At 45.4% G+C, this 22,652-nt stretch overlaps 1 protein-coding gene across 1 annotated transcript in view; it reads left to right on the forward strand.

Annotated features, from left to right (window-relative positions):
• Positions 1-22,652, forward strand: part of tprg1 (tumor protein p63 regulated 1) — a 56,935-nt gene that overhangs the window by 19,528 nt on the left and 14,755 nt on the right. The window lies entirely within an intron of this gene.

Genomic DNA, 22,652 nt, shown 5'->3' on the forward strand with positions numbered 1-22,652 from the left:
TCCTCCTTAACCCATACATTTCATTGCTGGCCAACAGCTTTTCTTTTTTGCTAAGGGGTGGATCAGCTTTAATATTGTGGATAGATGGTTTCTTCCATCAATGTAATTGTCTGCATCATTTCCAATACCCCATATATTGTTTGGGTAAATATATCTACATACATACATGCATGCATGTGTGTGTGTGTGTATGTATATACGGTATATATCGGTTTTTTCTCCGTTTTTCACAATTCCTGACATTTTAATCCTAGTAAAAATTCTCCGTCTTACGTCAGTTAGGATCACCACTATATTTTAAGAATGTGAAATGTCAGAATAATAGTAGAGAGAGATTTCTTTCAGCTTTTATTTCTTTCATCACATTCCCAGTGGGTCAGAAGTTTACATACACTCAATTAGTATTTGGTAGCATCGCCTTTAAATTGTTTAACTTGGGTCAAATGTTTCGGGTAACCATCCACAAGCTTCCCACAATAAGTTGGGTGAATTTTGGCCCATTTCTCCTGACAGAGCTGGTGTAACTGAGTCAGGTTTGTAGGCCTACTTGCTCGCACACACTTTTTCAGTTCTGCCCACACATTTTTTATAGGATTGAGGTCAGGGCTTTGTGATGGCCACTCCAATACCTTGACTTTGTTGTCCTTAAGCCATTTTTCCACAACTTTGGAAGTATGCTTGGGGTCATTTTCCATTTGGAAGACCCATTTGCGACCAAGCTCTATCTTCCTGACTGATGTCTTGAGATGTTGCTTCAATATATCCACATCATTTTCCTTCCTTCAATGCCATCTATTTTGTGAAGTGCACCAGTCCCTCCTGCAGCAAAGCACCCCCACAACATGATGCTGCCACCCCTGTTCATCATGGTTGGGATGGTGTTCTTCAGCTTGCAAGCCTCCCCCCTTTTCCTCCAAACATAACGATGGTCATTATGGCCAAATAGTTATATTTTTGTTTCATCAGACGAGAGGACATTTCTCCAAAAAGTACGATCTTTGTCCCCATGTGCAGAAACCGTAGTCTGGCTTTTTTTATGGCGGTTTTGGAGCAGTGGCTTCTTCCTTGCTGAGCGGCCTTTCAGGTTATGTCAATGTAGGACTCGTTTTACTGTGGATATAGATACTTATGTACCTGTTTCCTCCAGCATCTTCACAAGATCCTTTGCTGTTGTTCTGGGATTGATTTGCACTTTTTGCACCAAAGTACGTTCATCTCTAGGAGACAGAACGCGTCTCCTTCCTGAGCGGTATGACGGCTGCGTGGTTCCATGGTGTTTATACTTAAGTACTATTGTTTGTACAGATGAATGTGGTACCTTCAGGCGTTTGGAAATTGCTCCCAAGGATGAACCAGACTTGTGGACGTCTTGGCTGATTTCTTTAGATTTTCCCATGATGTCAAGCAAAGAGGCACTGAGTTGGAAGGTAGGCCTTGAAATACATCCACAGGTACACCTCCAATTGACTCAAATGATGTCAATTAGCCTATCAGAAGCTTCTAAAGCCATGACATCATTTTCTGTAATTTTCCAAACTGTTTAAAGGCACAGTCAACTTAGTGTATGTAAACATTTGACCCACTGGAATTGTGACACAGTGAATTATAAGTGAAATAATCTGTCTGTAAACAATTGTCGTAAAAATGACTTGTGTCATACACAAAGTAGATGTCCTAATCGACTTGCCAAAACTATAGTTTGTTAACAAGAAATGTGTGGAGTGTTTGAAAAACGAGCTTTAGTGACTCCAACCTAACTTCCGACTTTAACTATACCTTGATGATCTGTTTGGACAATTTGCACATTTGGATCAAAATGACTGTTTATTTTAATATCATCACCCCCTTTTGAACGTCTTTGCCCATGGGAGAAATATATTTATCCCCCCCAGTCCTTTTCCACAAAAACTTCATCTAAAATTGTTGATTGAGTTTCCTGTAAACAATAGATATTATATATATTATATTACCTCTCTCTCAGCCAGGTAAATACTGATTGTCTTTTCTTATTATCTGATAAACCACTACAAATATAACTGGCTATACTTATTTCACCACTTACCATAATGAGATACAACTTTCAATTCTATTGATCATAATATATGTTTGTTTGTAAAATGATGATTGAGTGTCTATATAGCTGTACCATGATATAGCAATTGCATTGCTTATACGTACACCTCCAATTGGTCCCCACTATTCCACCCGCTAAAAGCCCTCCTCATCCCGAGTTGTCATCCCATGGACCCGATGAGAACCCGACCCATCCACAGAACAGAAGCAAATCAAACGCATGTATATTTTATATAGCCAAAAAATATACACTGCAGTTCAAAAGTTTGGGGTCACTTATAGACATTTCCTTGTTTTTGAAAGAAAAGCTATTTTTTTTGGTCCATTTAAAATTAGATCAAATTGATCAGAAATAAGGTGTAGACATTGTTAATGTTGTAAATGACTATTGTAGTTGGAAACGGCTGAATGGAATATCTACATAGGTGTACAGAGGCCCATTAATGCATTAATAGGTTATTAACAGTGGCTATTAACAGTGGCTATTAACAGTGGCTATTAACAGTGGTTATTAACAGTGGTTATTAACAGTGGCTATTAACAGTGGTTATTAACAGTGGCTATTAACAGTGGCTGTTAACAGTGGCTATTAACAGTGGCTATTAACAGTGGTTATTAACAGTGGTTATTAACAGTGGTTATTAACAGTGGTTGGAGGTGGAAGTGTTTATTTGTCACATGCGCCGAATACAACAGGTGTAGTAGACCTTACAGTGAAATGCTGAATACAACAGGTGTAGTAGACCTTACAGTGAAATGCTGAATACAACAGGTGTAGTAGACCTTACAGTGAAATGCTAAATACAACAGGTGTAGTAGACCTTACAGTGAAATGCTGAATACAACAGGTGTAGTAGACCTTACAGTGAAATGCTGAATACAACAGGTGTAGTAGACCTTACAGTGAAATGCTGAATACAACAGGTGTAGTAGACCTTACAGTGAAATGCTGAATACAACAGGTGTAGTAGACCTTACAGTGAAATGCTGAATACAACAGGTGTAGTAGACCTTACAGTGAAATGCTGAATACAACAGGTGTAGTAGACCTCACAGTGAAATGCTGAATACAACAGGTGTAGTAGACCTTACAGTGAAATGCTGAATACAACAGGTGTAGTAGACCTCACAGTGAAAGGTTGAATACAACAGGTGTAGTAGACCTCATAGTGAAATGCTGAATACAACAGGTGTAGTAGACCTCACAGTGAAATGTTGAATACAACAGGTGTAGTAGACCTCATAGTGAAATGCTGAATACAACAGGTGTAGTAGACCTTACAGTGAAATGCTGAATACAACAGGTGTAGTAGACCTTACAGTGAAATGCTGAATACAACAGGTGTAGTAGACCTTACAGTGAAATGCTGAATACAACAGGTGTAGTACACCTTGCATTGAAATGCTAAATACAACAGGTAGACCTTACAGTGAAATGCTAAATACAACAGGTGTAGTAGACCTTACAGTGAAATGCTAAATACAACAGGTAGACCTTACAGTGAAATGCTGAATACAACAGGTGTAGTAGACCTTACAGTGAAATGCTAAATACAACAGGTAGACCTTACAGTGAAATGCTGAATACAACAGGTGTAGTAGACCTTACAGTGAAATGCTTACTTACAGGCTCTAACCAATGGTGCGGGGAAAAAAAGGTGTGTGTGTGTGTGTGTGTGGGTAAGTAAAGACATAAAACAACAGTAAAAAGACAGGCTACATACAGTAGCGAGGCTATAAAAGTAGCGAGGCTACATACAGTAGAGAGGATATAAAAGTAGCGAGGCTATATACAGACACCTGTTAGTCAGGCTGATTGAGGTAGTATGTACATGTAGATATGGTTAAAGTGACTATGCATATATGATGAACAGAGAGTAGCAGAAGTGTAAAAAGAGGGGTTGGAGGGGGGCACACAATGCAAATAGTCCGGGTAACCATTTGGTTACCTGTTCAGAAGTCTTATGGCTTGGGGGTAAATCTCTTGAGAATAATTTGTGTCCTAGACTTGGCAATCCGGTACTGCTTGTCTATGACTGGGGTGGCTGGGGTCTTTGACAATTATTAGGGCCTTCCTCTGACACCACCTGGTGTCCCCAGTGATGTACTGGGCCGTACGCACAACCCTCTGTGGTGCCTTGCGGTCGGAGGCTGAACAATTGCCATAACAGGCAGTGATGCAACCGGTCAGGATGCTCTCGATGTTGCAGCTGTAGAACCTTTTGAGGGGGAATAGGCTTTGTCGTGCCCTCTTCATGACTGTCTTGGTGTGTTTGGACCAATCTAGTTTGTTGTTGATGTGGACATCAAGGAATTTGAAGCTCACAACCTGCTCCACTACAGCCACGTCGATGAGAATGGGGACGTACTCGGTGCTCCTTTTCCTGTAGTCCACAATCATCTCCTTAGTCTTGGTTACGTTGAGGGATAGGTTGTTATTCTGGCACCACCCGGCCAGGTCTCTGACCTCCTCCCTATAGGCTGTCTCGTCGTTGTTGGTGATCAGGCCTACCACTGTTGTGTCGTCCGCAAACTTAATGATGGTGTTGGAGTCGAGCCTGGCCATGCAGTCGTGGGTGAACAGGGAGTACAGGAGGGGACTGAGCACGCACCCCTGGGGAGCTCCAGTGTTGAGGATCAGCGTGGCAGATGTGTTGTTCCCTACCCTCACCACCTGGGGGCAGCCAGATTCCAGAAGTCCAGATTCCAGTTGCAGAGGGAGGTGTTTTAGTCCCAGGTTCCTTAGCTTGGTGATGAGCTCTGAGGGTACTATGGCGTTGAACTCTGAGCTGTAGTTAATGAACAGCATTCTCACATAGGTGTTCCTTTTGTCCAGGTGGGAAAGGGCAGTGTAGAGTGCAATAGAGATTGCATGTGGATCTGTTTGGGCGGTATGAAAATTGGAGTGAGTCTAGGGTTTCTGGGATATTGGTGTTGATGTGAGCCATGACCATCCTTTCAAAGCACTTCATGGCTATGGAAGTGAGTGTCTGTAGTCATTTAGGCAGGTTGCCTTTGTGTTCTTGGGCACAGGGACTATGGTGGTCTGCTTGAAGAATGTTGGTTTTACAGACTCAATCAGGGACATGTTGAAAATGTCAGTGAAGACTCCTGCCAGTTAGTCAGCACATGGCCGGAGCACACGTCCTGGTAATCCGTCTGGCCCAGCAGCCTTGTGTATGTTGACTTGTTTAAAGGTCTTACTCACGTCGGCTACGGACAACGTGATCACACAGTCGTCCGGAACAGCTGATTCTCTCATGCATGCCTCAGTGTTGCTTGCCCCGAAGCGAGCATAGAAGTGATTTAGCTCGTCTGGTAGGCTCGTGTCACTGGGCAGCTCTTGGCTGTGCTTCCCTTTGTAATCTGTAATAGTTTGCAAGCCCTGCGACATCCGACGAGCATCAGAGCCGGTGTAGTATGATTCAATCTTAGCCCTGTATTGACGCTTGCCTGTTTGATGGTTCGTCGCAGGGCATAGCGGGATTTCTCCAACAGTGGTTGGAGGTGGAAGTATTAGCAGTGGTTGGAGGTGGCAGTATTAACAGTGGTTGGAGGGGGCAGTATTAGCTGTGGTTGGAGGTGGCAGTATTAGCTGTGGTTGGAGGTGGCAGTATTAGCTGTGGTTGGAGGTGGCAGTATTAGCAGTGGTTGGAGGTGGCAGTATTAGCAGTGGTTGGAGGTGGCAGTATTAGCAGTGGTTGGAGGTGGCAGTATTAGCTGTGGTTGGAGGTGGCAGTATTAGCTGTGGTTGGAGGTGGCAGTATTAGCTGTGGTTGGAGGTGGCAGTATTAGCTGTGGTTGGAGGTGGCAGTATTAGCAGTGGTTGGAGGTGGCAGTATTAGCTGTGGTTGGAGGTGGCAGTATTAGCTGTGGTTGGAGGTGGCAGTATTAGCTGTGGTTGGAGGTGGCAGTATTAGCTGTGATTGGAGGTGGCAGTATTAGCTGTGGTTGGAGGTGGCAGCATTAGCAGTGGTTGGAGGTGGCAGCATTAGCAGTGGTTGGAGGTGGCAGCATTAGCAGTGGTTGGAGGTGGCAGTATTAGCTGTGGTTGGAGGTGGCAGTATTAGCTGTGATTGGAGGTGGCAGTATTAGCAGTGGTTGGAGGTGGCAGTATTAGCAGTGGTTGGAGGTGGCAGTATTAGCAGTGGTTGGAGGTGGCAGTATTAGCAGTGGTTGGAGGTGGCAGTATTAGCTGTGGTTGGAGGTGGCAGTATTAGCAGTGGTTGGAGGTGGCAGTATTAGCAGTGGTTGGAGGTGGCAGTATTAGCAGTGGTTGGAGGTGGCAGTATTAGCTGTGGTTGGAGGTGGCAGTATTAGCTGTGGTTGGAGGTGGCAGTATTAGCTGTGGTTGGAGGTGGCAGTATTAGCTGTGGTTGGAGGTGGCAGTATTAGCAGTGGTTGGAGGTGGCAGTATTAGCAGTGGTTGGAGGTGGCAGTATTAGCTGTGGTTGGAGGTGGCAGTATTAGCTGTGGTTGGAGGTGGCAGTATTAGCTGTGGTTGGAGGTGGCAGTATTAGCTGTGGTTGGAGGTGGCAGTATTAGCTGTGATTGGAGGTGGCAGTATTAGCTGTGGTTGGAGGTGGCAGCATTAGCAGTGGTTGGAGGTGGCAGCATTAGCAGTGGTTGGAGGTGGCAGTATTAGCTGTGGTTGGAGGTGGCAGTATTAGCTGTGATTGGATGTGGCAGTATTAGCAGTGGTTGGAGGTGGCAGTATTAGCAGTGGTTGGAGGTGGCAGTATTAGCAGTGGTTGGAGGTGGCAGTATTAGCAGTGGTTGGAGTTGGCAGTTTTAACAGTGGTTGGAGTTGGCAGTATTAGCTGTGGTTGGAGGTGGCAGTATTAGCTGTGGTTGGAGGTGGCAGTATTAGCTGTGGTTGGAGGTGGCAGTATTAGCTGTGGTTGGAGGTGGCAGTATTAGCTGTGGTTGGAGGTGGCAGTATTAGCTGTGGTTGGAGGTGGCAGTATTAGCAGTGGTTGGAGGTGGCAGTATTAGCAGTGGTTGGAGGTGGCAGTATTAGCAGTGGTTGGAGGTGGCAGTATTAGCAGTGGTTGGAGGTGGCAGTATTAGCAGTGGTTGGAGGTGGCAGTATTAGCAGTGGTTGGAGGTGGCAGTATTAGCAGTGGTTGGAGGTGGCAGTATTAGCAGTGGTTGGAGGTGGCAGTATTAGCAGTGGTTGGAGGTGGCAGTATTCGCAGTGGTTGGAGGTGGCAGTATTCGCAGTGGTTGGAGGTGGCAGTATTAACAGTGGTTGGAGGTGGCAGTATTAACAGTGGTTGGAGGTGGCAGTATTCGCGGTGGTTGGAGGTGGCAGTATTCGCAGTGGTTGGAGGTGGCAGTATTAACAGTGGTTGGAGGTGGCAGTATTCGCAGTGGTTGGAGGTGGCAGTATTAACAGTGGTTGGAGGTGGCAGTATTAACAGTGGTTGGCAGTTTTAGCAGTGGTTGGGGGTGGCAGTATTAGCTGTGGTTGGGGGTGGCAGTATTAACAGTGGTTGGATGGGGAGGTATTAGCAGTGTTTGGATGGGGAAGTTATCAATGAAATTAGACAGATGATTGGACAGATGATTGGACAGATGATTGCCATTCAAAAAAAGAGAGGGAGATGTAACATTTCTTTGGGCCAGAGTGAACTGTATCTGGGTTAGGATTGGGAGAGAATGTGAAAGGGGGAGAGTGAACTGTATCAGGGTTAGGATTGGGAGAGAATGTGAAAGGGGGAGAGTGAGGAAGGGAGTGAGTGAGGAAGAAGAGAGTGAGTGAGGAAGAAGAGAGTGAGTGAGGAAGAGTGAGTGAGGAGGAAGTGAGTGAGTGAGGAGGAAGTGAGTGAGTGAGGAGGAAGTGAGTGAGTGAGGAGGAAGTGAGTGAGTGAGGAGGAAGTGAGTGAGTGAGGAGGAAGATAGTGAGTGAGTGAGGAGGAAGAGAGTGAGTGAGGAGGAAGAGAGTGAGTGAGGAGGAAGAGAGTGAGTGAGGAAGAAGAGAGTGAGTGAGGAAGAAGAGAGTGAGTGAGGAAGAAGAGAGTGAGTGAGGAAGAAGAGAGTGAGTGGGGAAGAAGAGAGTGAGTGGGGAGGAAGAGAGTGAGTGGGGAGGAAGAGAGTGAGTGGGGAGGAAGAGAGTGAGTGGGGAGGAAGAGAGTGAGTGAGGAGGAAGAGAGTGAGTGAGGAAGAAGAGAGTGAGTGGGGAAGAAGAGAGTGAGTGGGGAAGAAGAGAGTGAGTGAGGAAGAGAGTGAGTGAGGAAGAGATGGCTCTATGATGTGTTTCAAGACTTTAACAGAGACCAAGGCCAGTGACGTGTCGTTGTCTTGCCTGTTCATTGGACCGTTCTGTGCTGTGCAGGACCAGGGTCTACTATGGAGCTTTGGCTCCCCTTAGTGTTTAACACACACACCAAAACCTCCTTAATCTGGATCTTCATTTGGATCTCCATTAGCTGACACGTTCAACCTATCCCTGACCCGGTCTGTAATACCAACTTGTTTCAAGCACACCACCATACTCCCCGTGCCCAAGGACGTCAAGGTAACCTTCCTAAATTACTTAGGAAGCATCTAAATCCATTGAAATGGTTTGAAAGGCTGGTCATGGCTCAGATCAACACCATCATCCCAGACACCCTGGACCCACTCCAGTTCACATACCACCCCAACAGATCCACAGATGATGCAATCTCTATTGCACTCCACACTGCCCTCACCCACCTGGACAAAAGGAACACCTATGTGAGAATGCTGTTCATTGACTACAGTTCTGCATTCAACAACATAGTACCTTCCAGTTTCATCACCAAGCTCAGGACCCTGGGACTGATCACCTTCCATACCCCTGTTCGAAGGCACTTCAATCTCTTGTGTTGCTCATTCACCCTCTGAATGGCACATATACATCATCCATATCTGAATTGTCTCGAGGTTTAACAATCCTTCTTTAACCCACAATAGTCTAAGCCGGGGGAGGTGGGTTCTACTAAGCTATATGGAATTGTTTTAAGGTTCCCCTAAAACTTCATTCACTACCTGGAACAACAGATAGTCCCTCTAAAACATCATTCACTACCTGGAACAGCAGATAGTCCCCCTAAAACATCATTCACTACCTGGAACAGCAGATAGTCCCCCTAAAACATAATTCACTACGTGGAACAACAGATAGTCCCCCTAAAACATCACTCACTACCTGGAACAACAGATAGTCCCCCTAAAACATAATTCGCTACCTGGAACAACAGATAGTCCCCCTAAAACATAATTCACTACGTGGAACAACAGGGAGTCCCCCTAAAACATAATTCACTACCTGGAACAACAGATAGGCCCCCTAAAACATCATTCACTACCTGGAACAGCAGATAGTCCCCCTAAAACATAATTCACTACGTGGAACAGCAGCTAGTCCCCCTAAAACATCATTCACTACCTGGAACAACAGATAGGCCCCTTAAAACATCATTCACTACGTGGAACAACAAATAGGCCCCCTAAAACATCATTCACTACGTGGAACAACAAATAGGCCCCCTAAAACATCATTCACTACGTGGAACAACAGATAGTCCCCCTAAAACATCATTCACTACCTGGAAGAGCAGATAGTCCCCCTAAAACATAATTCACTACGTGGAACAACAGGGAGTCCCCCTAAAACATAATTCACTACCTGGAACAACAGATAGTCCCCCTAAAACATCATTCACTACCTGGAACAGCAGATAGTCCCCCTAAAACATCATTCACTACCTGGAACAGCAGATAGTCCCCCTAAAACATAATTCACTACGTGGAACAACAGATAGTCCCCCTAAAACATCACTCACTACCTGGAACAACAGATAGTCCCCCTAAAACATAATTCGCTACCTGGAACAACAGATAGTCCCCCTAAAACATAATTCACTACGTGGAACAACAGGGAGTCCCCCTAAAACATAATTCACTACCTGGAACAACAGATAGGCCCCCTAAAACATCATTCACTACCTGGAACAACAGATAGTCCCCCTAAAACATCATTCACTACGTGGAACAGCAGATAGTCCCCCTAAAACATCATTCACTACCTGGAACAACAGATAGGTCCCCTAAAACATCATTCACTACCTGGAACAGCAGATAGTCCCCCTAAAACATCATTCACTATCTGGAACAGCAGATAGGTCCCCTAAAACATCATTCACTACGTGGAACAACAGATAGTCCCCCTAAAACATCATTCACTACCTGGAACAACAGATAGGCCCCCTAAAACATCATTCACTACGTGGAACAACAAATAGGCCCCCTAAAACATCATTCACTACGTGGAACAACAGATAGTCCCCCTAAAACATCATTCACTACCTGGAACAACAGATAGTCCCCCTAAAACATCATTCACTACCTGGAACAACAGATAGGCCCCCTAAAACATCATTCACTACCTGGAACAACAGATAGGCCCCCTAAAACATCATTCACTACCTGGAACAACAGATACAGTGCCTTGCGAAAGTATTCGGCCCCCTTGAACTTTGCTACCTTTTGCCACATTTCAGGCTTCAAAAATAAAGATACAAAACTGTATTTTTTTGTGAAGAATCAACAACAAGTGGGACACAATCATGAAGTGGAACGACATTTATTGGATATTTCAAACTTTTTTAACAAATCAAAAACTGAAAAATTGGGCGTGCAAAATTATTCAGCCCCCTTAAGTTAATACTTTGTAGCGCCACCTTTTGCTGCGATTACAGCTGTAAGTCGCTTGGGGTATGTCTCTATCAGTTTTGCACATCGAGAGACTGAAATGTTTTCCCATTCCTCCTTGCAAAACAGCTCGAGCTCAGTGAGGTTGGATGGAGAGCATTTGTGAACAGCAGTTTTCAGTTCTTTCCACAGATTCTCGATTGGATTCAGGTCTGGACTTTGACTTGGCCATTCTAACACCTGGATATGTTTATTTTTGAACCATTCCATTGTAGATTTTGCTTTATGTTTTGGATCATTGTCTTGTTGGAAGACAAATCTCCATCCCAGTCTCAGGTCTTTTGCAGACTCCATCAGGTTTTCTTCCAGAATGGTCCTGTATTTGGCTCCATCCATCTTCCCATCAATTTTAACCATCTTCCCTGTCCCTGCTGAAGAAAAGCAGGTCCAAACCATGATGCTGCCACCACCATGTTTGACAGTGGGGATGGTGTGTTCAGCTGTGTTGCTTTTACGCCAAACATACCGTCTTGCATTGTTGCCAAAAAGTTCAATTTTGGTTTCATCTGACCAGAGCACCTTCTTCCACATGTTTGGTGTGTCTCCCAGGTGGCTTGTGGCAAACTTTAAACTACACTTTTTATGGATATCTTTAAGAAATGGCTTTCTTCTTGCCACTCTCCATAAAGGCCAGATTTGTGCAATATACGACTGATTGTTGTCCTATGGACAGAGTCTCCCACCTCAGCTGTAGATCTCTGCAGTTCACCCAGAGTGATCATGGGCCTCTTGGCTGCATCTCTGATCAGTCTTCTCCTTGTATGAGCTGAAAGTTTAGCGGGACGGCCAGGTCTTGGTAGATTTGCAGTGGTCTGATACTCCTTCCATTTCAATGTTATCGCTTGCACAGTGCTCCTTGGGATGTTTAAAGCTTGGGAAATCTTTTTGTATTCAAATCCGGCTTTAAACTTCTTCACAACAGTATCTCGGACCTGCCTGGTGTGTTCCTTGTTCTTCATGATGCTCTCTGCGCTTTTGACGGACCTCTGAGACTATCACAGTGCAGGTGCATTTATACAGAGACTTGATTACACACAGGTGGATTGTATTTATCATCATTAGTCATTTAGGTCAACATTGGATCATTCAGAGATCCTCACTGAACTTCTGTAGAGAGTTTGCTGCACTGAAAGTAAAGGGGCTGAATAATTTTGCACGCCCAATTTTTCAGTTTTTGATTTGTTAAAAAAGTTTGAAATATCCAATAAATGTCGTTCCACTTCATGATTGTGTCCCACTTGTTGTTGATTCTTCACAAAAAAATACAGTTTTATATCTTTGTTTGAAGCCTGAAATGTGGCAAAAGGTCGCAAAGTTCAAGGGGGCCGAATGCTTTCGCAAGGCACTGTAGGTCCCCTAAAACATCATTCACTACCTGGAACAACAGATAGGTCCCCTAAAACATCATTCACTACCTGGAACAACAGATAGGCCCCCTAAAACATCATTCACTACCTGGAACAACAGATAGGCCCCCTAAAACATCATTCACTACCTGGAACAACAGATAGTCCCCCTAAAACATCATTCACTACCTGGAACAACAGATAGTCCCCCTAAAACACCATTCACTACCTTGAACAACAGATAGTCCCCCTAAAACATAATTCACTACATGGAACAACAGATAGTCCCCCTAAAACATCATTCACTACCTGGAACAGCAGATAGTCCCCCTAAAACATCATTCACTACCTGGAACAACAGATAGTTCCCCTAAAACATCATTCACTACCTGGAACAGCAGATAGGTCCCCTAAACTATCACCTAAAACATCATTCACTACCTGGAACAACAGATAGTCCCCCTAAAACATCATTCACTATGTGGGACAGCAGATAGGTCCCCTAAAACATCATTCAAACGACGGCGGCAGGTGTGCGTAACGACGGCGGCAGGTGTGCGTAACGACGGCGACAGGTGTGCGTAACGACGGCGACAGGTGTGCGTAACGACGGCGACAGGTGTGCGTAACGACGGCGGCAGGTGTGCGTAATAATGAGTAAACTGGCCAAAAATGAGCGCCGGGGAGCGGGATTAGACCTGATACATCAGCTGTCCAGGTGGCTGGTCTCAGACGATCCCGCAGGTGAAGAATCCAGATGTGGAGGTCTGTCATGTTCTTAGTTCCTCTTTGTTTTAGCATGGTCAAGGGTGTGTGTTGGGTGCGTTTGTCTATGTTCCATTTTCTATGTTGTGTTTTCGCGTTTGGCCTGGTATGGTTCTCAATCAGAGGCAGGTGTCGTTAGTTGTCTCTGATTGAGAATCATACTTAGGTAGCCTTTTCCCACTTGTGTTTCGTGGGTGTTTATTTTCTGTCTTTGTGTTTGTCACCAGACAGGACTGTTTAGTGTCGTATCTTTCTCGTTGTTATTTTTGTTTTAGTGTTCTGAGTTGAATAAATATCGTCATGAACACGTACCACGCTGCGCTTTGGTCCGATCCTTGCGACTCCTCGTCAGAAGAAAAGGACAAGCGTTACAAGGTCCTTGGCTGGCGGTTGTGAGGTCAGTTGGACATACTGCCAAATTCTCTAAAAATGACATTGGAGGTGGCTTATGGTAGAGAAATTAACATTCAATTATCTGGCAACAGCTCTGGTGGACATTCCTACAGTCAGCATGCCAATTGCTCTCTCCCTTAAAATATTTGCCATCTTTGGCATTGTGTTGTGTGACAAACCTGCACATTTTAGAGTGGCCTTTTATTGTTCCCAGCACAAGCTGCACCTATGTAATGATCATGCTGTTTAATATGCTACACCTGTCAGGTGAATGGATTGTCTTGTCAAAGGAGAAATGCTCATTATAGGGATCTAAACAAATTTGTAACAAAAATGTTAACGAAAAAAAGCTTTTTGTCCATTTGGAACATTTCTGGGATCGTTTATTTCATGAAAGGATCAATGCTTTACATGTTGCATTTGTATTTTTGTCCAGTATAGATTTCCACGGGCCGCAGACTTCGACCTCAGGGGGTTTAACATGTCTCCTCCCCTTTATCTACAATGACTTATGTGGATTTAACAAGTGACATCAATAAGAGATCATAGCTTTCACCTGGATTCACCTGGTCAGTCTACAGTATGTCATGGAAAGAGCAGGTGTTTTAAAAAAATGTTGTACACGGTGTGTGTCCTTGAATTTATTATTTAAAAATCGCACACAGAAGAAGTTATAAGGGTAATTTAGTTGCTAATGTCAGCCTGCGGTACACCGGTTGGCCTTCACCTTGAGTTACTCAATGAGTGGGGGCATCACTGAGCTAGCCTGCAACATCACTTCCTGGAGTAGTTTAAACTGGGCGTGTTATGTCTCCATGAGACGCCATCTTTGCCAACTTTATTTGGCCTCAAAGCACTAATAAGTCTTCACATATGAATGAATCGTGTCACATGATCGATGGCATTGTCCGTTCATATATATATATATATATATATATATATATATATATATATATATATATGTCATTGGTTGGTTGTGATGCTGCAGGAGAGGGAGAGTTAAATAGGTTATGTGATGCTGCAGGGGAGGGAGAGTTAAATGGGTCATGTGATGCTGCAGGGGAGGGAGAGTTAAATGTGTCATGGTGGTGTGTGTGTGTGTGTGTGTGTGTGTGTGTGAAAGAGAGAGAGTTCAAGTGTGTTTTTGAGTGTTGCCTTACTGCTTTCTCTCCAAACTGACATGGTAATTAGTTATCCGGCACATCATTCACACACACATTCTTCTTTATTTATTGATTTATTATAAAGGAGCATTTTGTGAAGTATTCAAAAGAGGAAAACCCACCAGGAGTTGAAGGAGTCAGTAGTGATATCAGAGAAAGATGTCTATGAAGTTTGGAAATAATCCTTCCTCCTGCTACCACTGTTTTCTGTGACTCGTTAGTTTAAAGGTAGAGGAAGAGAGAGAGAAGACAGAGAGGTAGGGGTAAAGCAGAGGTTGCTGTACACAGATGAGAAGAGAGAGAGAAAGAGAAAGAGTGAGGAGTTGCTGTTAACAGACGTAGGGAAGAGCACGAATACAAATTCCATCTCGACACCGTTTCCCTAGAGCACGCAAAAAACTATACATACCTCGGCCTAAACATCAGCAACACAGGTGACTTCAACAAAGCTGTGAACGATCTGAGAGACAAGGCAAGAAGGGCCTAAAATTCACCATACCAATTAGGATCTGGCAAAATAATACTTGAATCAGTCATAGAGCCCATTGCCCTTTACGGTTGTGAGGTCTGGGGTCCGCTCACCAACCAAGAATTCACAAAATGGGACAAACACCAAATTGAGACTGCATGCAGAATTCTGCAAAAATATCCTCCGTGTACAACGTAGAACACCAAATAATGCATGCAGAGCAGAATTAGGCCGATACCCACTAATTATCAAAATCCAGAAAAGAGCCATTAAATTCAACAACCACCTAAAAGGAAGCCATCCTGAGGCTCTGTTGACAAACACAAACACACCCCACAAAGCCCCAGGACAGCAACACAATTAGACCCAAACATCATGAGAAAACAAAAAGATAATTACTTGACACATTGGAAAGGATTTATCAGTCTGGAATGCTATTTGGCCCTGAACAGTGGCAGAATACCTGACCACTGTGACTGACTCAAACTTAAAGAAAGCTTGTACAGACTCCGTGAGCATAGCCTTGATATTGAGAAAGACCGCCGTAGGCAGACATGGCTCTCAAGAGAAGACAGGCTATGTGCTCACTGCCCACAAAATTAGGTGGAAACTGATTTTCACTTCCTGACATCCTGCCAAATGTATGACCATATTAGAGAGACATATTTCCCTCAAATTACACAGATCCACAAAGAATTAGAAAACAAACCAAGAGAGGTGTCTGTAAACAGGTGTAGGGGAGAGAGAGATAAGGAGAGAGGTGGCTATAAACAGACGTAGGGAAGAGAGAGAGAGAGGTGGCTATAAACAGACGTAGGGAAGAGAGAGAGAGAGAGGTGGCTATAAACAGACGTAGGGAAGAGAGAGAGAGAGGTGGCTATAAACAGACGTAGGGAAGAGAGAGAGAGAGGTGGCTATAAACAGACGTAGGGAAGAGAGAGAGAGAGGTGGCTGTAAACAGACAAAGGGAAGAGAGATAGCGAGATGGCTATAAACAGACTCAGGGAAGAGAGAGAGAGATGGCTATAAACAGACGTAGGGAAAAGAGAGAGATAGCGAGATGGCTATAAACAGACTCAGGGAAGAGAGAGAGATAGCGAGATGGCTATAAACAGACTCAGGGAAGAGAGAGAGATAGCTAGATGGCTGTAAACAGACTCAGGGAAGAAGAGAGAGATAGCTAGATGGCTGTAAACAGACTCAGGGAAGAGAGAGAGATAGCGAGATGGCTGTAAACAGACTCAGGGAAGAAGAGAGAGATAGCTAGATGGCTGTAAACAGACTCAGGGAAGAGAGAGAGATAGCGAGATGGCTGTAAACAGACTCAGGGAAGAAGAGAGAGATAGCGAGATGGCTGTAAACAGACTCAGGGAAGAGAGAGAGATAGCGGTGTCTGTCTGGGAATAAGTGATACCTTGCTGAGATCCCAACTTCAAATACACACACCCTTACCTTACCTTTCCTAAACCGTGGATTTGCCTATTTGCTCATACAATTTCCAGTATTACAAGCTTTTTGGTCTGGAGAAAATCAAAGCCATGCATCTAAATATAGCCCATTCACTGGTGGACTTGGTTGATTTCTATTTCTTCATTTTAGAGCAGGCCTGACTGTACCTGCTGGAACCAGTAGCAACTACTGAGATGAACAGCAGAGGGCGCTCTAGCACATACAGATGTTGCCTCTTAAAGAGCAACTGAACACACCTATTGGTTTTCTTTTGCTCATTAGAAAAAAACAAAGAGTCTTTAGGCAGTGTGGTTTGGTGTGGCAGTTACTGATGTTTGTCCCCGATGAGACACCATAGGAATAAAGCCAGTGTCCCTTCCTCAAAATAGTCAGAATGAATGTTGGATAGTTAATTTTGAGAGAAAAAAAATTCCGTACAGGAGCTTTTTAGTCACACAATTTGACATGTAGGTGTTTGGTGGGGTGTTTCTCAAGTAAAAAAAACACATGTAAACAAAGTCATAGCTGCCGTGTAGGTCTGTTTCACTGTCTGTGCCGTTGGATAGACACTAGTCACCACAGTGGTTCGTCTTAGTGGTTGTGGGCCAATCAAAACCCAGCCCTCAGGTAGGTCCTGACGAACATTTCAAATCTCACAACTCCGTGTAGGAAGAGATTGACCTTCGTGACCAAAAATGAACCTACTTTGCTTCTTTTTTTTAAATGTTTCTGACTAATATCGATGTCACACATGCCGTTTTCAATAAGAAAAGTTTCACGTTTCCAGTTTTAATGTCACGTGCACAAGTACAATGAAATGCCTTTCTTGCACAGTTTAAAGCCAACAATGTAGTAATCAATGTCAACGTAGCACTAAAAATAACATAAAGGTGGAACAAAAACACGTTCTGACCTCTATTTCATTTGTTTTGTCTTTATTTAGTATGGTCGGGGCGTGAGTTGGGGTGGGCAGTCTATGTTTGTTTTTCTATGTTGGTTTTTGAGTTCGGCCTGGTATGGTTCTCAATCAGAGGCAGGTGTCGTTAGTTGTCTCTGATCGAGAATCATACTTAGGTAGCCTGGGTTTCACTGTTGGTTTGTGGGTGTTTGTCGCCACACGGTACTGGGTTTCACTGTTGGTTTGTGGGTGTTTGTCGCCACACGGTACTGGGTTTCACTGTTGGTTTGTGGGTGTTTGTCGCCACACGGTACTGGGTTTCACTGTTGGTTTGTGGGTGTTTGTCGCCACACGGTACTGGGTTTCACTGTTGGTTTGTGGGTGTTTGTCGCCACACGGTACTGTTTCACTGTTGGTTTGTGGGTGTTTGCCGCCACACGGTACTGTTTCACTGTTGGTTTGTGGGTGTTTGTCGCCACACGGTACTGGGTTTCACTGTTGGTTTGTGGGTGTTTGTCGCCACACGGTACTGGGTTTCACTGTTGGTTTGTGGGTGTTTGTCGCCACACGGTACTGTTTCACTGTTGGTTTGTGGGTGTTTGTCGCCACACGGTACTGGGTTTCACTGTTGGTTTGTGGGTGTTTGTCGCCACACGGTACTGGGTTTCACTGTTGGTTTGTGGGTGTTTGTCGCCACACGGTACTGTTTCACTGTTGGTTTGTGGGTGTTTGTCGCCACACGGTACTGGGTTTCACTGTTGGTTTGTGGGTGTTTGTCGCCACACGGTACTGGGTTTCACTGTTGGTTTGTGGGTGTTTGTCGCCACACGGTACTGTTTCACTGTTGGTTTGTGGGTGTTTGTCGCCACACGGTACTGGGTTTCACTGTTGGTTTGTGGGTGTTTGTCGCCACACGGTACTGGGTTTCACTGTTGGTTTGTGGGTGTTTGTCGCCACACGGTACTGTTTCACTGTTGGTTTGTGGGTGTTTGTCGCCACACGGTACTGGGTTTCACTGTTTCAGGTTTTCATCACATCGTTTATTGTTTTGTATTTCAGTGTTCAGTTCGTTTTTAATAAATTGTCATGAACACTTACCACGCTGCATCTTGGTCCGATCCTTACTCTTCTTCAGACGAAGAGGAAATCTGCCGTTACAAACAAACGAGAAATAAAAAAATAAGAAATAAGAACTCAAGAAAGTAAGACTCTACAGTATCAAATCAAATTGAAATCAAATCAAATGTATTTATAAAGCCCTTCGTACTTCAGCTGATATCTCAAAGTGCTGTACAGAAACCCAGCCTAAAACCCCAAACAGCAAGCAATGCAGGTGTAGAAGCACGGTGGCTAGAAAAAAACTCCCTAGAAAGGCCAAAACCTAGGAAGAAACCTAGAGAGGAACCAGGCTATGTGGGGTGGCCAGTCCTCTTCTGGCTGTGCCGGGTGGAGATTATAACAGAACATGGCCAAGATGTTCAAATGTTCATAAATGACCAGCATGGTCGAATAATAATAAGGCAGAACAGTTGAAACTGGAGCAGCTGCACGGCCAGGTGGACTGGGGACAGCAAGGAGTCAGGTAGTCCTGGGGCATGGTCCTGGGGCTCAGGTCAGTTGAAACTGGAGCAGCAGCACGGCCAGGTGGACTGGGGACAGCAAGGAGTCATCATGTCAGGTAGTCCTGGGGCATGGTCCTAGGGCTCAGGTCCTCCGAGAGAGAGAAAGAAAGAGAGAAGGAGAGAATTAGAGAGCGCACACTTAGATTCACACAGGACACCGAATAGGACAGGAGAAGTACTCCAGATATAACAAACTAACCCTAGCCCCCCGACACGTAAACTACTGCAGCATAAATACTGGAGGCTGAGACAGGAGGGGTCAGGAGACACTGTGGCCCCATCCGAGGACACCCCCGGACAGGGCCAAACAGGAAGGATATAACCCCACCCACTTCATATCTACCTCAGACTATATACAGGGTCAGTTCCATGTTAACAATGTACAGGGATACTGGAGTGATGGAGGTAGATATGGAAGGTGATCCATTCTGCTTTAATGTCTACTACAGCATTATATTTAGGATTTACTTTCCTGCACTGTGCCCAATGCACTACTAAATGAATCCATTAAAGTGCATTACGTTGGTGGGCTGTAGTATGCACATACAGGTGCACCTTAACACCTAAAGGATCAATTAGAAGCCATCTAGTACTCTAACCACTAGGCTACCCTGGGGCGGCAAGTAGCCTAGGGGTTAGAGTGTAGAGGCGGCAAGTAGCCTAGTGGTTAGAGTATAGAGGCAGCAAGTAGCCTAGTGGTTAGAGTGTAGAGGCGGCAAGTAGCCTAGTGGTTAGAGTGTGGAGGCGGCAAGTAGCCTAGTGGTTAGAGTGTAGAGGCGGCAAGTAGCCTAGTGGTTAGAGTGTAGAGGAGGCAAGTAGCCTAGTGGTTAGAGTGTAGAGGAGGCAGGGTAGCCTAGTGGTTAGAGCGTTGGACTAGTAACTAAAAGGTTGTAAGATCAAATCCCTGAGCTGAACTGGTAAAAATCTGTCGTTCTGCCCCTGAACAAGGCAGTTAGTTACCTCACTGTTCCTAGGCCGTCATTGAAAATAAGAATCTGTTCTTAACTGACTTGCCTAGTTAAATAAATAAATAGTAGAGTCAATGAAATTCTCGGCTGGGGTCTTAAACAACATACTGAATGTGGTTGGTATATCTGGTTCACTCAGTTCAGAGGGGTGTGGCGGATAGAGAGAGGCCACAAGAAGCATAGCTACACATGTGTTTTACTGCCGTGAACACACCTGTAGGTACTAACTAACCTGACCTGAACAGTCCACCCCTCAACTTCTCTCTCTAGCAAACAAAACAGTGAAGACATCTGTAGATCTGTTGTCCTCCCTCCATTCTATATCTGACTCCATCTCTAGATCTGTTGTCCTCCCTCCATTCTATCTCTGACTCCATCTCTAGATCTATTCTCCCTCCATTCTATATCTGACTCCATCTCTAGATCTATTCTCCCTCCCTCCATTCTATATCTGACTCCATCTCTAGATCTACTCTCCCTCCCTCCATTCTATATCTGACTCCATCTCTAGATCTATTCTCCCTCCATTCTATCTCTGACTGCATCTCTAGATCTATTCTCCCTCCATTCTATCTCTGACTCCATCTCTAGATCTAAATTCCCTCTCTCCATTCTATATCTGACTCCATCTCTAGATCTATCCTCGCTCCCTCCATTCTATATCTGACTCCATCTCTAGATCTACTCTCCCTCCCTCCATTCTATATCTGACTCCATCTCTAGATCTACTCTCCCTCCCTCCATTCTATATCTGACTCCATCTCTAGAGCTACTCTCTCTCCCTCCATTCTATATCTGACTCCATCTCTAGATCTACTCTCCCTCCCTCCATTCTATATCTGACTCCATCTCTAGATCTATTCTCCCTCCATTCTATCTCTGACTCTATCTCTAGATCTATTCTCCCTCCATTCTATATCTGACTCCATCTCTAGATCTATTCTCCCTCCATTCTATCTCTGACTCCATCTCTAGATCTATTCTCCCTCCATTCTATCTCTGACTCCATCTCTAGATCTATTCCCCCTCTCACGGATGGATGGCCGTGAGAGAGAGGACGACTCTGAGGCTCAGAGCCCTGGGTCTGGACACCAAGCTCAGAGCCCTGGGTCTGGACACCAAGCTCAGAGCCCTGGGTCTGGACACCAAGCTCAGAGCCCTGGGTCTGGACACCAAGCTCAGAGCCCTGGGTCTGGACACCAAGCTCAGAGCCCTGGGTCTGGACACCAAGCTCAGAGCCCCGGGTCTGGACACCTAGCTCAGAGCCCCGGGTCTGGACACCAAGCTCAGAGCCCCGGGTCTGGACACCAAGCTCAGAGCCCCGGGTCTGGACACCTAGCTCAGAGCCCCGGGTCTGGACACCTAGCTCAGAGCCCTGGGTCTGGACATCTAGCTCAGAGCCCTGGTTCTGGACACCAAGCTCAGAGCCCTGGGTCTGGACACCAAGCTCAGAGCCCTGGGTCTGGACACCAAGCTCAGAGCCCTGGGTCTGGACACCAAGCTCAGAGCCCTGGGTCTGGACACCAAGCTCAGAGCCCTGGGTCTGGACACCAAGCTCAGAGCCCCGGGTCTGGACACCTAGCTCAGAGCCCCGGGTCTGGACACCAAGCTCAGAGCCCTGGGTCTGGACACCAAGCTCAGAGCCCTGGGTCTGGACACCAAGCTCAGAGCCCCGGGTCTGGACACCAAGCTCAGAGCCTTGGGTCTGGACACCTAGCTCAGAGCCCTGGGTCTGTATACCACCCTCTCTAAATGGATTCTGGACTTCCTGACAGGCAAACCACACACTATGAGGATTCACAACAACACCTCCTCCACACTGACTCTTAACACAGGGCCCCCCCCAGGGGTGTGTCCCCCAGTCCTTTGCTGTACTCCCTGTTCACCCAGGACTGCGGTGGTTTGCACGACACCTACTCCATCATCAAGTTTTCTGACAACACGACAGTTGTAGGCCTAATACTACTGCTGCTTCGTCGAGAGCGTCCTGACCGGTTGCATCACGGACTGGTGAGGGAAAGGCTGCGACCACGACCGCAAGGCCTACCAACAGGTGGGTGAAGACGGCCCAGTACATCACTGGAACCGTGCTCCCACCCATCCAGGACATCTAGTTGAAACGTAAGGAAGTCCTGCAGCATTATCAAGGACCCCCCCCAGCCATGAGCTGTTATCTCCCTTACTGTTGGGCAAACTGTATCGGAGCATGAGGTCTGATACTAACAGGCTCAGAGACAGTTTCTGTCTACAAGCCATCAGACTGCTGAACACTTGAACTGGACTGACCTCCATGCTCTGATTCTCCACACCTTATCACTCACTCACTCACTCACTCACTCACTCACTCACTCACTCACTCACTCACTCACTCACTCACTCACACACACACACACACACACACACACACATTCATGCTACACACGCATCTCAACTGCTGCTACCAGTCTTTCATTATGATTTTTATATGCCTCACAATGTAACCACTTCCCCCAACCCCCACGTCCCCCAACCCCCACGTCCCCCTACCCCCATGTCCCCCAACCCCCACGTCCCCCAACCCCCACGTCCCCCTACCCCCATGTCCCCCAACCCCCACGTCCCCCAACCCCCACTTCCCCAAAATGTATAAAAATTGGACTATAAAATGTATCTTTCTGTTTCATATTGATGCTAGAATGTTTATTCTATTTACTTTGTTTTGTGTTCTTATAAATATATTTTCTTATTGTAGTTTCATTGTCAAGACCTGCAAGTAAGCATTTTGTTG

Source organism: Oncorhynchus mykiss, chromosome 5, assembly GCF_057628025.1.
Source record: "Oncorhynchus mykiss isolate SJ-2025 chromosome 5, ASM5762802v1, whole genome shotgun sequence".
In the NCBI taxonomy this organism is placed as follows: Eukaryota; Metazoa; Chordata; class Actinopteri; order Salmoniformes; family Salmonidae; genus Oncorhynchus; species Oncorhynchus mykiss.